Raw genomic sequence first — 12,956 nt, 5'->3', positions numbered from 1 at the left:
AAGATTCCTTACCTATTACAGAGATAAAACAGAATTCAGGCACTTTCAATATGAAGAAAAATACACTTTAATGAACTGTACTGGAGTTACTATTTTCTTTTAAGTGACAAGTTTGGTTTTCCCTTTCTGTATTTGATACAGTGCAGCACCCAAGCCAGTGACACTTGCATCAGTGTGCAATATATACATGAATTTCCAAAGATCAGGGTTCATTTCTCTATTACTTTCTCAAAAGCATTCCGACAGTCTGCAGTCCATTTTCTTTCTTGAAGAATGATGGTAATTTGACTTTTTTAAATTTTAAAGGTTCTCCTTTGAAAAGAGTATTTAGCAGTCTGACAATCTCAGCATAACTTTTCACAAAGCTCCTGTGGGAGCCAGAGAAACTTAGAAAAGATCTGAGCTTCTGTATGGTTTTAGATCAATGGATGAAGTCTTATCAGAATCTGGCTGCAATCCCTTTTCTGAGATTACATGACCTAGAGATTTAACTTAAGTTTGAAAAAATAGACACTTTGAATGCGACAGCTTCAAACCAAACTCAGTAAACCTTTTGAGTACCTTCATTATACATTCCTCTTGCTGTTCTAGAGTATCAGAGAATATGCATTTTTAGATGATTTGATCATAACCTCTTGCAAATTAATTCCAGCCATAACCCTCTCCATGGTTATTTGAAAAGTAGCTGGGGAGTTAGCAAGACTTTGGAGCATAAAAGGTGTTGTGGATGCAGATTTGAGAAGTCTTCAACTTATATTTGATAGTACCCACTTTTAAGACCTAAAAGATCTATGGGAGCAAATGTTTTCTCAATGTGGGGAAGAGGATATGCATCACACTTTGTTAGCTTATTCAGTTTTCGATAATCAACCACCATTTTAAGATCTCCATTCTTTTTCTTAAATAAGACTACTGGAGAGGCATGGGGACTATTTGATTCCTCAGTTATTCCTATAGCCAATAGTTCATTTAGATGATTCTTTAGGTCTTCAGTGTCAGCAGGGGAAACCCGTCTTGTGCGTTCTTTGAATGGGGTATGTTCCACCAGCTCAATTTTATGAGTAACTCCAGATACATGGCCCACATCCATATCATGTCTAGTGAATGCTTGATGCACTTCCTTGTTAATTCTAGACACTAAGGGCCAGATATTCGAAAGGTTTGCGCACCCCTACAAGTGTAATCAATAATCAATAATGTTCTGTTGCGTCACCTACCAGTCCTGACCCCTACCCTATGCATGCAACAGCCTACTAATATGCAGCATTGGCTATATAATTTATTTATTTTATTATCCTTGTAGTCACAATGAGATTAAAACCTCTTTTACGAGTGAGACCCAGCCAGTAGCAACAAGTCAATCAGACATCAAGAACAAGTACACAATAAAACACAATTAAGACACAGGCAAATCACATTTAAAACAATAATCGAAATACACAAAAGTAGTCAACTATTTAAAACAATTACAACTCTCAGTCATGAAATCATGCAATTTACTCTTAAATTGCAATAAAGATATCTGGGTCTGCAGCTTTATTTGGAACGGAACTCATTCCAGGACCATGGGGCATTATAAGCAAATGATCCTTTCCCAGCCTTGAGATTTTAAAATGCAAAAAAGAATGAGATCTGAGAATATGGTTACTATGGGAAGCTATACGGTATTCAGTTAAATAAGTATATTCATATAATTTACATTGAATAGCCTTATGTACCAGAATATACCAGTGCTTCAACCTGCGTAAAGCCAAAGAAGTCCAGCTTACCAAATTGTATAATATACAATGATGAGTATTAAATCTTGTACTTGTATTGTACCTCAATGCTGCATGATATAGCGAGTCCAGTTTACCTAAAGTTGATGGTGATGCAAACCTATATACAGAAGTTTCCATAACTTATATAAAATGTGCATATCATAGTGACGTTTATAGCGTATTCTCATGCCCAACAGACGAGTGTGGAAACATGCACTCACCTCTGCAGCACACTGCCTTCCTTCTGTTCCTTTAATACGGTCCTACTAGCATATGGTAATGCATCGGTAAATAGAAACATGAGATGCAAATGTATTCTAATTGGACATTCAATATGCACATAGTGCAATCAAATTTGAATTGGGCTATGTGCATATTGAAGCCCTAATTCATCTGAATATAACAATATCTGAGCGATATTTGCGATGCGCTGGCTCAAATAGTGTCAGAGTAACAATCCGCTCTGGAGTTGGGTAGATTAGTACAAACATACAATAGTACAGAACCCCAACCCCCCGTCCGCACACACTAGATGGGTGGATCAGTTATGTGTTTTATCACTGTATTGATATGATGGACAGCGGTAGTGTGTTTACATATACAGTTATATGTGTTCTTCACTGCTCCACAGGCATGTCGGCATCCAGTGTGTACCATGAAAGTATAGAAATGTAGATTGAGAGAAGGATGAAGAGAGAAAGGGGGTCCTGCCTGGTATATTTGCTGTGTGTTGCCACACATCTGTAAATTAATTGTATAGATACATCATACACCCATCTTGTGGCCATTGCTTTATTTGGCTATTCATAGGTTGCTGTGCATTACCAGTGAGGGGTGGGCAGCTGCAGTTTGGAGAGCCAAACACGACTCTTGCTTTGAAAGGCATGATAATGTTTTCCTAAAGTCAGAACGGTGATATGATCAACCAATCAAAGACCTGTATTTTCTCTGCAGCAGTCCAATCATAAGTTAGCTGAGGCGGGACAAATAGTTCTGTTAACTGTAATTTCTGGCCGATTTTATGCAGTTGCATGTCCAGTCTGCTGAATGTCAATGTTGCTAATTGTACAGAGATTTATTTATTGAGATACCATAGTAGGCTACAATTAACATTTTAGGAGTGTATTTAGAATTAATTATTATACTTACCAAAAAAATGGAATAACAAAAAAAAATCCATTCTGGCGACACTCAAAACCTTACAAACTGGGCTTAGTCATGCTGTTCAAATGGGTGAGTAGAATAAATAACATAATGCATTTCTGTGTATTGTGTATATAAAAATGCTTGATTGATGTTTACCTTACAGGTAAACATCAATCAAACTCGTTATATTTACACATACTTACACATACATTGTTACACATATATATATATATATATATATATATATATATATATATATATATATATATATATATATATATATATATATATATAATATATATATATATATATATATATATATATATATATATATATATATATATATATATATATATACACTCTTAAACTCAGGGGAGACATTTAAGGAGGACACAGAGATGTTTTGGACTCCTGTAGTGGATTGTTCATGCACTGGGCTTGCAACATATCCAGACAACTTTTAAATAATCAAGAAAATCACACAGACTTTGAGGTTTTAACGAATCAGAGCAGAATTAGTTATCCTTCGGTTTATTAAATGCTTAATAATGGATTGAGTGGTTGCAGGCAACTTTGGATCCTTGCTAATAGACAATCTGTATTAATACTTCAATACAGCAATACAAGTATGGTTATCGTAAGCTTAGTCCTTAGGCTAGCCATGCAAAAAACTTAAACGCCCACTGCTAAATCCTAAAACATACAATATATTACTCTCCAAAGCAAAAATATAATTCCTATACCTTATAGCAATGCATCAATATAAATGAGATATAAATTCAAAATTGTTCTTACCTTCCACTATATGGACGTGTAGGTTATAAAATACAACATAAAAAGAGCTGTTTTCAAAGGCAGACTCCTCAATACGACCAAACAGCAACCAGCTTTTTCAAAGATCCTCAGAGCACGGACCATACAACTTGTAGTTGGCAAGTCGAGTGATACTGGACGATGCCTGGACTTTTCATATAACTGTTTCTCCATTTAATACATCATAAGACCCAATTAAATCTAATTATTTGGTTTGTTTTACAACCCTTATCTTTTAAATGAATAATATATTTAAAGAGTGTCGATAACTCCTTTAAAATGAATTGGATATGATATGTCCTACCTCTTTCTCATTTCCAAACTATGTGAGGGGAACTTTTGAACTGATGTTATTTTTTCTCAGTACCATGGAGTTTCTTAATATAGAATACAAGTGAATAAAATACAAGTATATATATATATATAGAGAGAGAGAGAGAGAGAGAGAGAGAGAGAGAGAGAGAGAGAGAGAGAGAGAGAGAGAGAGAGAGAGAGTACATATATAGATATGTTTGTTTTAATATATAACACCTACTCCATTTAATTATTCCAACCAGGATTTAAAATCTATTTCCCTCTTAACATCAAAAACATTATTTTCAGTAGGTTGGATTTGTTTCATGTATAGATGTGTGTTAACAAAATAACACTGGATAAAGATGGTTAAAAGGTTCATAACAAACTTTTAAGTCAGTAGTTGCAGGCTATAAAAACATATTTAAATGTAATAGTCTTATACAGTTTTTTTCTTCAATTCTTAAAGTAATTTTGACCTCTCTGTTTCTACAAAAATCTCTTGTGCAAGCAGGTTTCCGACACCCTGTTTACCGGTCAAGGTTAGTTTTTTAATTAACATGAAAGTCTACTGTAAACGCTTTTCTAAATTCATCGCATTAAGTCATGTTTTGGCCAGATTCAAGAGACGACTCAGACTGGTATCGCTACAGATAAGAGGTCCACATTTCAATTTCAAGCAACTACCACGCTCTCATAAATTTTATAACATAATTAAGTGATGGACAGTAACTTTGTTTTCCTTGTATTTCTTGTTAGTTAATTGTAAAAAGAGACCTTGTATTTAAATGGACGATGACCAGTGAATTTCGCTTCAGTTGCCAAGACTAATTAATTTTTTCCTGTCTTAGCCACACCTGGCACCGCTTTGCTATAAGAAGGCAAAGGTGAGGTTAACAATCAATTATATTCCTTCAGTAAATCTACTGTATATTAAAGTTATTAAATACAGTCTGTACTATATTGTCTTATTTTCATAGAGTTTGATATTCTTATAGAGGCTCTATGTTTAGTTTAAAACCTGTTTCTGAAGTAGAGTTATTTTTTTTTTCCATTAGTGTCCAGTTGTCTTGGTCATGCAATACTTTTTGTTAATATAACAGTTTTTTACATTGGCAAGGGTATTGATAGGAGATGCAACTGACCAGCAAACCAACTTTAAATACCCCAATATTGTTTCATTCATTTGAGGGGTACCCTGCAGTAAATTTACTGACAAAAAGCTTGTATCTTTATGCATGTGCCCAAGTTAATACACTAGGTTACAGCTTTGTATTACATTGTTTCACTTTTAAACTTAATAAATACTTCTGTTTTCTATCACAGCGAAATTTAAATAAAATAAACTGTGGCTTTTTGAATTTCAAATATAATCCTGTCAAAAGGTTTGCTTTTTCTTTTGCAATACTTAAAAGGCTTTGAGTATTTTTGGCTCACAAACATTTACAATTAAAGTCGCTACCTTCCTGATAAGAACTTACACCGTAGAGAACTTTTCTAATTTAATTAATTAAATGCTCGCTTCTGCCTTTTCTATCAAGGCTATAAGCCTTTTGGCACCTGTAGCTCTCAGTTAATGATAGTTTAAGTAATTTCATAGGTATTTCTGGTCAGTGCGACCCCAACCCACCTCCTTTTTTACTCAGACTTACAATGATTTCTATAATAATAATTTCTAGTGTAATACTAGAATAAGCAGGAATATAGAATCCTACAATATTCTCATAGACTAATGCAGAGTACATTATAACATTTTTTGTGAACAGTGTGCTTTAACAATTTATTTAATATTTCTGCCAGCTTTATATTCTTTAAAATATGGTACAGTCATTATAATATTCCAGTAGCGGTGACAGTCTTGGCTCAGTTTCTACTCTCAGTGACTCTGTCAAAGCCACCACAGGTGTGGGTGGCAGTCTTTAAAAGCTTGATACCTGCAAAAAACTTAAATCTTGTTAGCTGGGCTACCATCTTTACATTTTCATTCCCATCATCAATGGGAAAACATACACCTTTCACTCAAAAAAGGTGGTCACACCTTGTACAAGTGAAGGGTTTTAGCGTCATTTGTGACAGTTCATAAACATTACATACCATTAATTTGACCTTACTGTGAGACCTAGATGCCACTTCTATATTAGCTGACTAAACACTAACAACCCCCTTTTTTAAAGCAACCCCTTTCTTTTTTAAGCACCCAAACAAAAAACAACTATCCTTAAACAGGATATCTGTGGCAAATCATATTTTTAAAACCTTTTTTTTCTCCTTCAACAGAACTAAATGAACTGTATTAAGTCAATATAATCAGTAAAATGTGTGGATTATAAAGAAAAACAGCTGTACCGTTGACCTATTCATTTTTTAACACCATTTGTGCGTCTTTTGGCAAACTGAGTTAATTAACAACAATAATTAATAACAACTGTCTTTCGTTGCATGTGACAATAGTAGTATGGCTTGGGTTTGTAGTGGAAAAACAACCCAGGCTCTCCTTAACCACACCGTGAGGGCTCAGTACGGCCTCAGCACTGCTCGGTTGTACAGTAGAAAAGAGGCATTACTTGAACAGAGTGTTTTGAGCAGCCACAAATATAATTTAAAAAATCCTGGGTTACACAAAGCCAGATCTGTCCCCTTCAGGTCTCGAAGCCTCCTAATCCCTGTGCAGGTTCTTGCTATTACAGAGATAAAACAGAATTGAGGCAGTTGAAGATGAAGAAAAAGACATTTGCTGGAGTTGATATTTTCTTTTAAGTGACTTTCTGTTCTCACTATGCTGTCAAGTGAGGCTTGCTTGCTGTAAACTACACCAACATGTGCTACCCACATGTACTTTGTATATGTAGCTCTGAGGAATGCTGTAAGTAAGTGTACCTTGATGCTACAAAATGACGTTCTAGCTCTTAATGCCTAAAAGAATATATCCACATAGTGATATACACATACAGTGATTATAATGACCATAGTTGTTTTCTGAAGGAAAACTGAGGGTGGGTTACACTAACACTGCCTTAACTTGGGCATAGTCTATGATGCTTTTAAAAGCAAAACCAAGGGGAAGATGTGTGTCTGATTGTTTGGAATGCCAAGATGTATTTGTATATTTGATTGTTTTTCTAATATTAATTTTCGGATACTGTATGAAAGAAACATGTTGAATAAATAAAAACATCAACTTGTAGTATTGCCATGAAAGTAAAGCACTGATGAGCAAATGTTGCAAGTTAGTCTTTTTTCTTCATTCTGAGATATTGGGATATATTGGGTATACTATCCAGTTGCCCTTTTGCCAAGGTCACCCTTCTCCATTTTTCAAGCTTTATTTTTTGTGCACCATTTTTTTGATTCTGCACTAAGGTAGACAAGATGAATTAATCAATTATTTTTTTAATCGATAAAGCTCACAGGTGTGAGTAATCATTTTTTTAAAACCCCTAATTTTGTATATATATTGATTACACTATGTAACACAATTTTTGTTCCTGGGTAGTAAGTGTTATTTTCTAATTGCTTATGCCTCAAAAGTATAGAAAATGGCTATTATTCCCCACAAACTTTTGTGACCAGGACAGTGATATTTCAAAATTTAAAAATATCACAATTTCCAATGGGAAAACGAGCAAATGTGTGTCTTTTCGTTCATATAAAGTCAGAAAAAAACAATACAAAAATGACTACAAAAGATTTAGAAGTGAGTAGCTTTTCGAGATTTACGATTATACTGTAAATACCGTATAATCGTAAATCTTGAAAAACTACTCACTTCTAAATCTTTTGTAGTCATTTTTGTATTACTTTAGTATAAATACATGTTAATTTGGATTCATATGTTGTTTTTTTCTGACTTTATGTGAACGAAAAGACACATATTTGCCTGTTTTCCCACTGGAAATAGTGATATTTGGAAATATCACTGTCCTGGTCACAAAAGCAAAGTTTGTGGGGAATAATAGCCATTTTCTATACTTTTGAGGCATACCCAGGAACAAAAAAAAAAAAACCTGTTACACGGTGTTATACGTGTGATTCACTGTAACAACACAATATAGCAACACTCCTATCATCATTGTTGGTCCAGCATGATGTATTTGCTAGTCCCTTTCCAAATAGACTTACTGAAACCACATCACATTAAATTGCTGACAGCCAAGAAAAAACAGCAACAATAACATCAAGTTTTTGGATGGGATACCAGAAACATTCCTGGAACATTTGTCTGCTTAGTATCTTCAGTTTTAGAAACAATTCTATTTCAAATTAGTATAAAACAAATGATGTAAGTTGAATATATATAGATATCATATATATATAGTATATAAGCATAATATATATACTTTTAGTATATATATGTTTAGTTAAGGCTGTACTTTGCTGTCATCAATATTTTCTAAAGCAGACCATTGAAAAAACACATGTGTATTTCAAAACACATCTGCCTCCAGTTAAGTCTTTGATTTGAACAAGATCACATGAAAGACCTACATATCACCAGAAAGAGTCAATGTATTTAATAGACCATACTAATTCTTTTTTATATTGCAGTGGTAAAATCTGTAAGACAAGAGACAAAGGCACTGAAAAAAGTTATAGCACAACACATTCTGTTCTATGGTAGTCATGTCAACAGACTTGGCTTCTAAATTACTATTGTATGCAATACAATGGATATTTTTTTTTTGTCTGTGATTATTATGTTGGGATTCATGAGCTTTTTGATGTGGATTTTTTCCATTTTACCCGCATATGACATCAATTGTTTTCCATTACAATGCTTTTGGTTTTGTACATGTCTCGATTTCCAAGGTAACCCTGCTTTCATTTATTCAATTCAGTCTGTTTCAAAAAGGCTTTCTTTGCGTAATACATACAAGCAGCCCTTCCCAGCTAGAGCAGCCGCAACTGCTGTTTTTCAAACAACACAGTACAGGAAGTTATAATTTATAAAGGGAACTTGAAAGAATTGAACCAGTTAGGTTGTGTAATTGTAGCTGACAGTCTCTTTTCCTCCCTTTATCTCAAAACATTGTGCTATACTATTACACTTGGTGACTTGATGGTATTTTGGTATGAAAACTAAATGTTTTTTGCCATTTCCAGCATTAATCACTGGCTCCCACAAATCTTAAAATAGTAACTACTATTAATTTTTAACATGTTATAATGTTCAATGTACATAATACTTAGTTTATAAAATAGATATTATTCATTTACAAGAACCACTTTATATTTATTCTCAGTAGTTTTCTACCCATAGTGCTTATGAGCACCAAACTGGTTACTGTGTGAAGCATATTGGACTAATGATTTTTACGTACGTTTTTTTTTTTTAACAGGGTTAACATGAATAAATACATTGTAAAACTAAGCAAGCTGAATTCTATAATCTACAGTATATATCACCACTTAGATACACCAAACAATTTTCTATATTTTGTAGCACAATGCAGATTACTGCTGACATCTGCTGGTGAAAATAATAATGACACTTAAAACTGAAGACTAAGTGAGTGGTTTACAATCCAATTCCATCAGGAACTATTAAAATGTCTTGGGTTTTTGGTTACCGGTTTAAAAATGGTTTTATAGATCACTCCATCAGCTATTAACAAAATGTCATTTTAAAGTAAATTCCAGCCTTTTTAATAAAATGTCAATTAAGGAATGGTTAAATCAAAACATCCCACTGTCGGACAAACTGAACCGGTTTCTTCATCAAGTTCTTCCAAAGGTCACATTGCTTCTGTTGTCCAAGTACTAGGCAACTTTCCCTGAAGCATTTTTAATAACTGCTCGATATCTGGAAATATTCAAATCAGTTACCAAGGAAAAAACTTTATTATTATTATTATTATTATTATTATTATTATTATTATTATTATTGCAGTTGCACAGTTTTTTTCCCGATCTTTATCCTCAATTTATTTTCGCAGAAGCATTTTTAATAACCTCACGAAAAATAATAATACGTCTTTTTTTTTCACAATCTTTTGTTCCGTTTTCAAATAAAAGTATACAGTTTTAAAAACACTGTTTAATTGTTGCTTCTAACTTTTTTTCATCATGTCAATGTGTTTTGTTGCAGACGTGACTTTTAAGCTGATAAGGGAATGGTCACAGTCCCCTTGAAGTTGTACAAAGAGCATTTCAATGTAAAGTGGAGCGATCAAAAAAAAAAAATAAGCCAAGTTAGAAGCAACAATTATGTGAATGTTGGGCCCCAGCACCTTTCCAATTGTGCCTATCTTCCTGGTGCTTGACAAGGTTGCCCCAATTGCTTCTCCTAACTTGAGCTTTTGTGTTTGATATCACCTCTTTAAACGGCTGCTGAATTTATTTTTTTTACACTGACAATGTTTTTGTTATAGATATCACTTCTTTTTTTACTTCATTAAATAAGGAATAATGCGAGGGAAAGCTATTCGAGAATGTGTATGGTAAATAGACAGACAAGAGAGTAATAAGTAGAGTAATATAAGAGAAATGAGAAGATTTTAAAGTAAAATAATGGCAGAAGGGACTTTTGGACAGTATTGAAAGTGTAAACATTGTATTCTTTTAGTTGAAAATGTACATCCATGAGTGGTGAAAACAATATGTCTATTTTAGTAGGTACTGATATATTGATATTTATGTAGGTACAAAACAATAATGTTATGAATGGTTAAAAAGGTACGTATGCATGTCAGTGCTAAAGGGTAGTATACTAACACATTTTAATGCTGAAGGAAACCCATTATTTTCCTTGTTATAGAGGTGTTATGAACTTAGGCCAATGCAAGGCATTTGTAAAACATTCAATCTCTTTATAAAAGGCCATATCTATGTCCTTTGCATTTCTTGGCCATGGTTTGAATTCAATGAGTGCATCATTTGCATACATTTTCCAGTAGCACCCACAGCAAGAAGAGACACATAGTGACCTGAAGTAACACTCTGTCCTTGGTTATGATAATGGAAGCTTGTTGGTCATTCCTGTTGCCCACAGTAATTTTGTTCTTCTGCTCAGCGGTAAACTTGGCATTGTGCCGCTTTGTAACAGTCCTGTCTGGTTTGCTTTCCCAAAGCATAAGTTGGAGTGCAGTCATTCGTCCTGCTGACTAAGTTCACGTTTCATGATTGGAGAAGTTTTGCATTGCCTACATTTTCTACCAAGAATTGTTGCCCATTTGTCATTTCTATAAATGAGTTCTTTCAAACACATGGAATCTGTACCAGCAGGTGCGTTTAGAGGGTAACCAAGCAACACCTGTCAGTTTGATGAGCAGTAGTTACATATAGTACATAGAATGTCATGATTTATTGTGACTGAAACCATGCGAGATGCTTCAGGACAAATTTCAGACAACTTGGTGAGAAACTGCAACATCTTAGAGGGTTCTCCTAAGAAGTGACAAATATCCACAATAGTTAGAGATGCAGTGGATTGCAAGTGACCACAGTTGTGAACAAAGCTCCTGCTAGCCTTTTGTTGACTGTGTTTTAATGAATCCTTCAGAGGCTGCAAGTGCACAAGGCACTGCAAAGTTGCATTTGCATAGCATGAGGTGAAATTCTGCTTAAGGATGTATCTCTGGAAAGTGCAATGAAACTTTGTCCATAGAAGGAAATGGAGTTACCAAGATCCATCCTAACTGTTTTTAGAGTCATACCCTGGCATTTGTGAATGATGATTGCATGAGCACCAATGGCTGGGAACTGCTCTCACGTAAACGTTCAAAGGTATGGTTGACTCTATTGTTAAATTAGATGGTTATGGTTTTGACCATACTTGTGTTTTTCAGATAGTAGGAAACACCTTGAAGCTTCGCTATTGCCCCATTGATGAGACCAGTGCCAATGTCAATGTTCTTGTGAAGCACCAGTTTGCAGCCTATTTTGACTCATATGGTAGTTTCCAGTCCAGCTGTATGACTGCAGTCAACTAGTAGGTGTTTATTTTTTTCAGCACATTTCTCAGGAAGTTACAAGGGCAGTCCACAGTCCATAAGATGAATGTCCTCTCCAGGCATACGATCAAGCACGGCAGTCTGGATCTGGTTAAAGGCACCTACAGTAGAAGGTTGAGCCTTCGGGATGAAATAGCTAGGTAGCTTTTTTTTTTTTAAATTAGCAGTGGGAGAAATCCACTTCAGCAAGTACAGTAGAATCTGCCAGAACTGACAGGACATTGTATCTACTATAGACACTAATGAGAGCAAAACAAATACAAAACAAAAACAAGGGAAACACAGAACTTTTCAAGAAAGCTGGGAGTCTTTGTATAAATGGATTTTATATTTTTAAATGCTGCAATAACAGTTCTGCTTGTGAAGCATCCACACTATAATTTGACAGAACAGGTGATTAATTTGAACTGTCCAAGACCTTATTTTCCCCAATTTGTGCTCGAGTCCCGCAGCACTCAAGGAATCGCTGTCTGAGCACCTATTATCAGTGATTAAAGCCTGGTTTTCAAAAGACTTGATTATCGCACACCAATACTGTATATATATAGACACACACACACACACACACACACAGTACCAGTCAAATGTTTGAGTACACTTGCTGGAAACTAGGTTTTTTCATAATTGACAATTTTTATGTGGTATACGTTTCTGTAAATACTTGAAAATGAAAAAACATGTTACAATATACAAAACAAAACATAAGGAGTATCAATGCAATGTTCAAGAAAATTGAAAATTGTCTCTAAATCTTGGATTCCTCAAAATAGCCACCCTTTGGCTTAATAACAGCCTCACAAACACGATGCATTCAGTTAACAAGTTTCAGCAGGAATCAGCTGTTCTGCAGCAATTCTCAGAGATGTAGGGCACTTGTGGGTAGCTTTACTTTGACTCTTCTGTCCAGTTTGTCCCATACAAGTTCTATGGGATTGAGGTCTGGAGATTGGGCAGGCCAGGTCATTAGATTGAGTTGTCCTTCACTTTCCTTCTT

This window comes from Polyodon spathula, chromosome 2, assembly GCF_017654505.1.
Source record: "Polyodon spathula isolate WHYD16114869_AA chromosome 2, ASM1765450v1, whole genome shotgun sequence".
Taxonomy (NCBI): Eukaryota; Metazoa; Chordata; class Actinopteri; order Acipenseriformes; family Polyodontidae; genus Polyodon; species Polyodon spathula.
The sequence above is the reverse complement of the archived record's forward strand: the minus strand, read 5'-3'. Positions refer to the sequence as shown.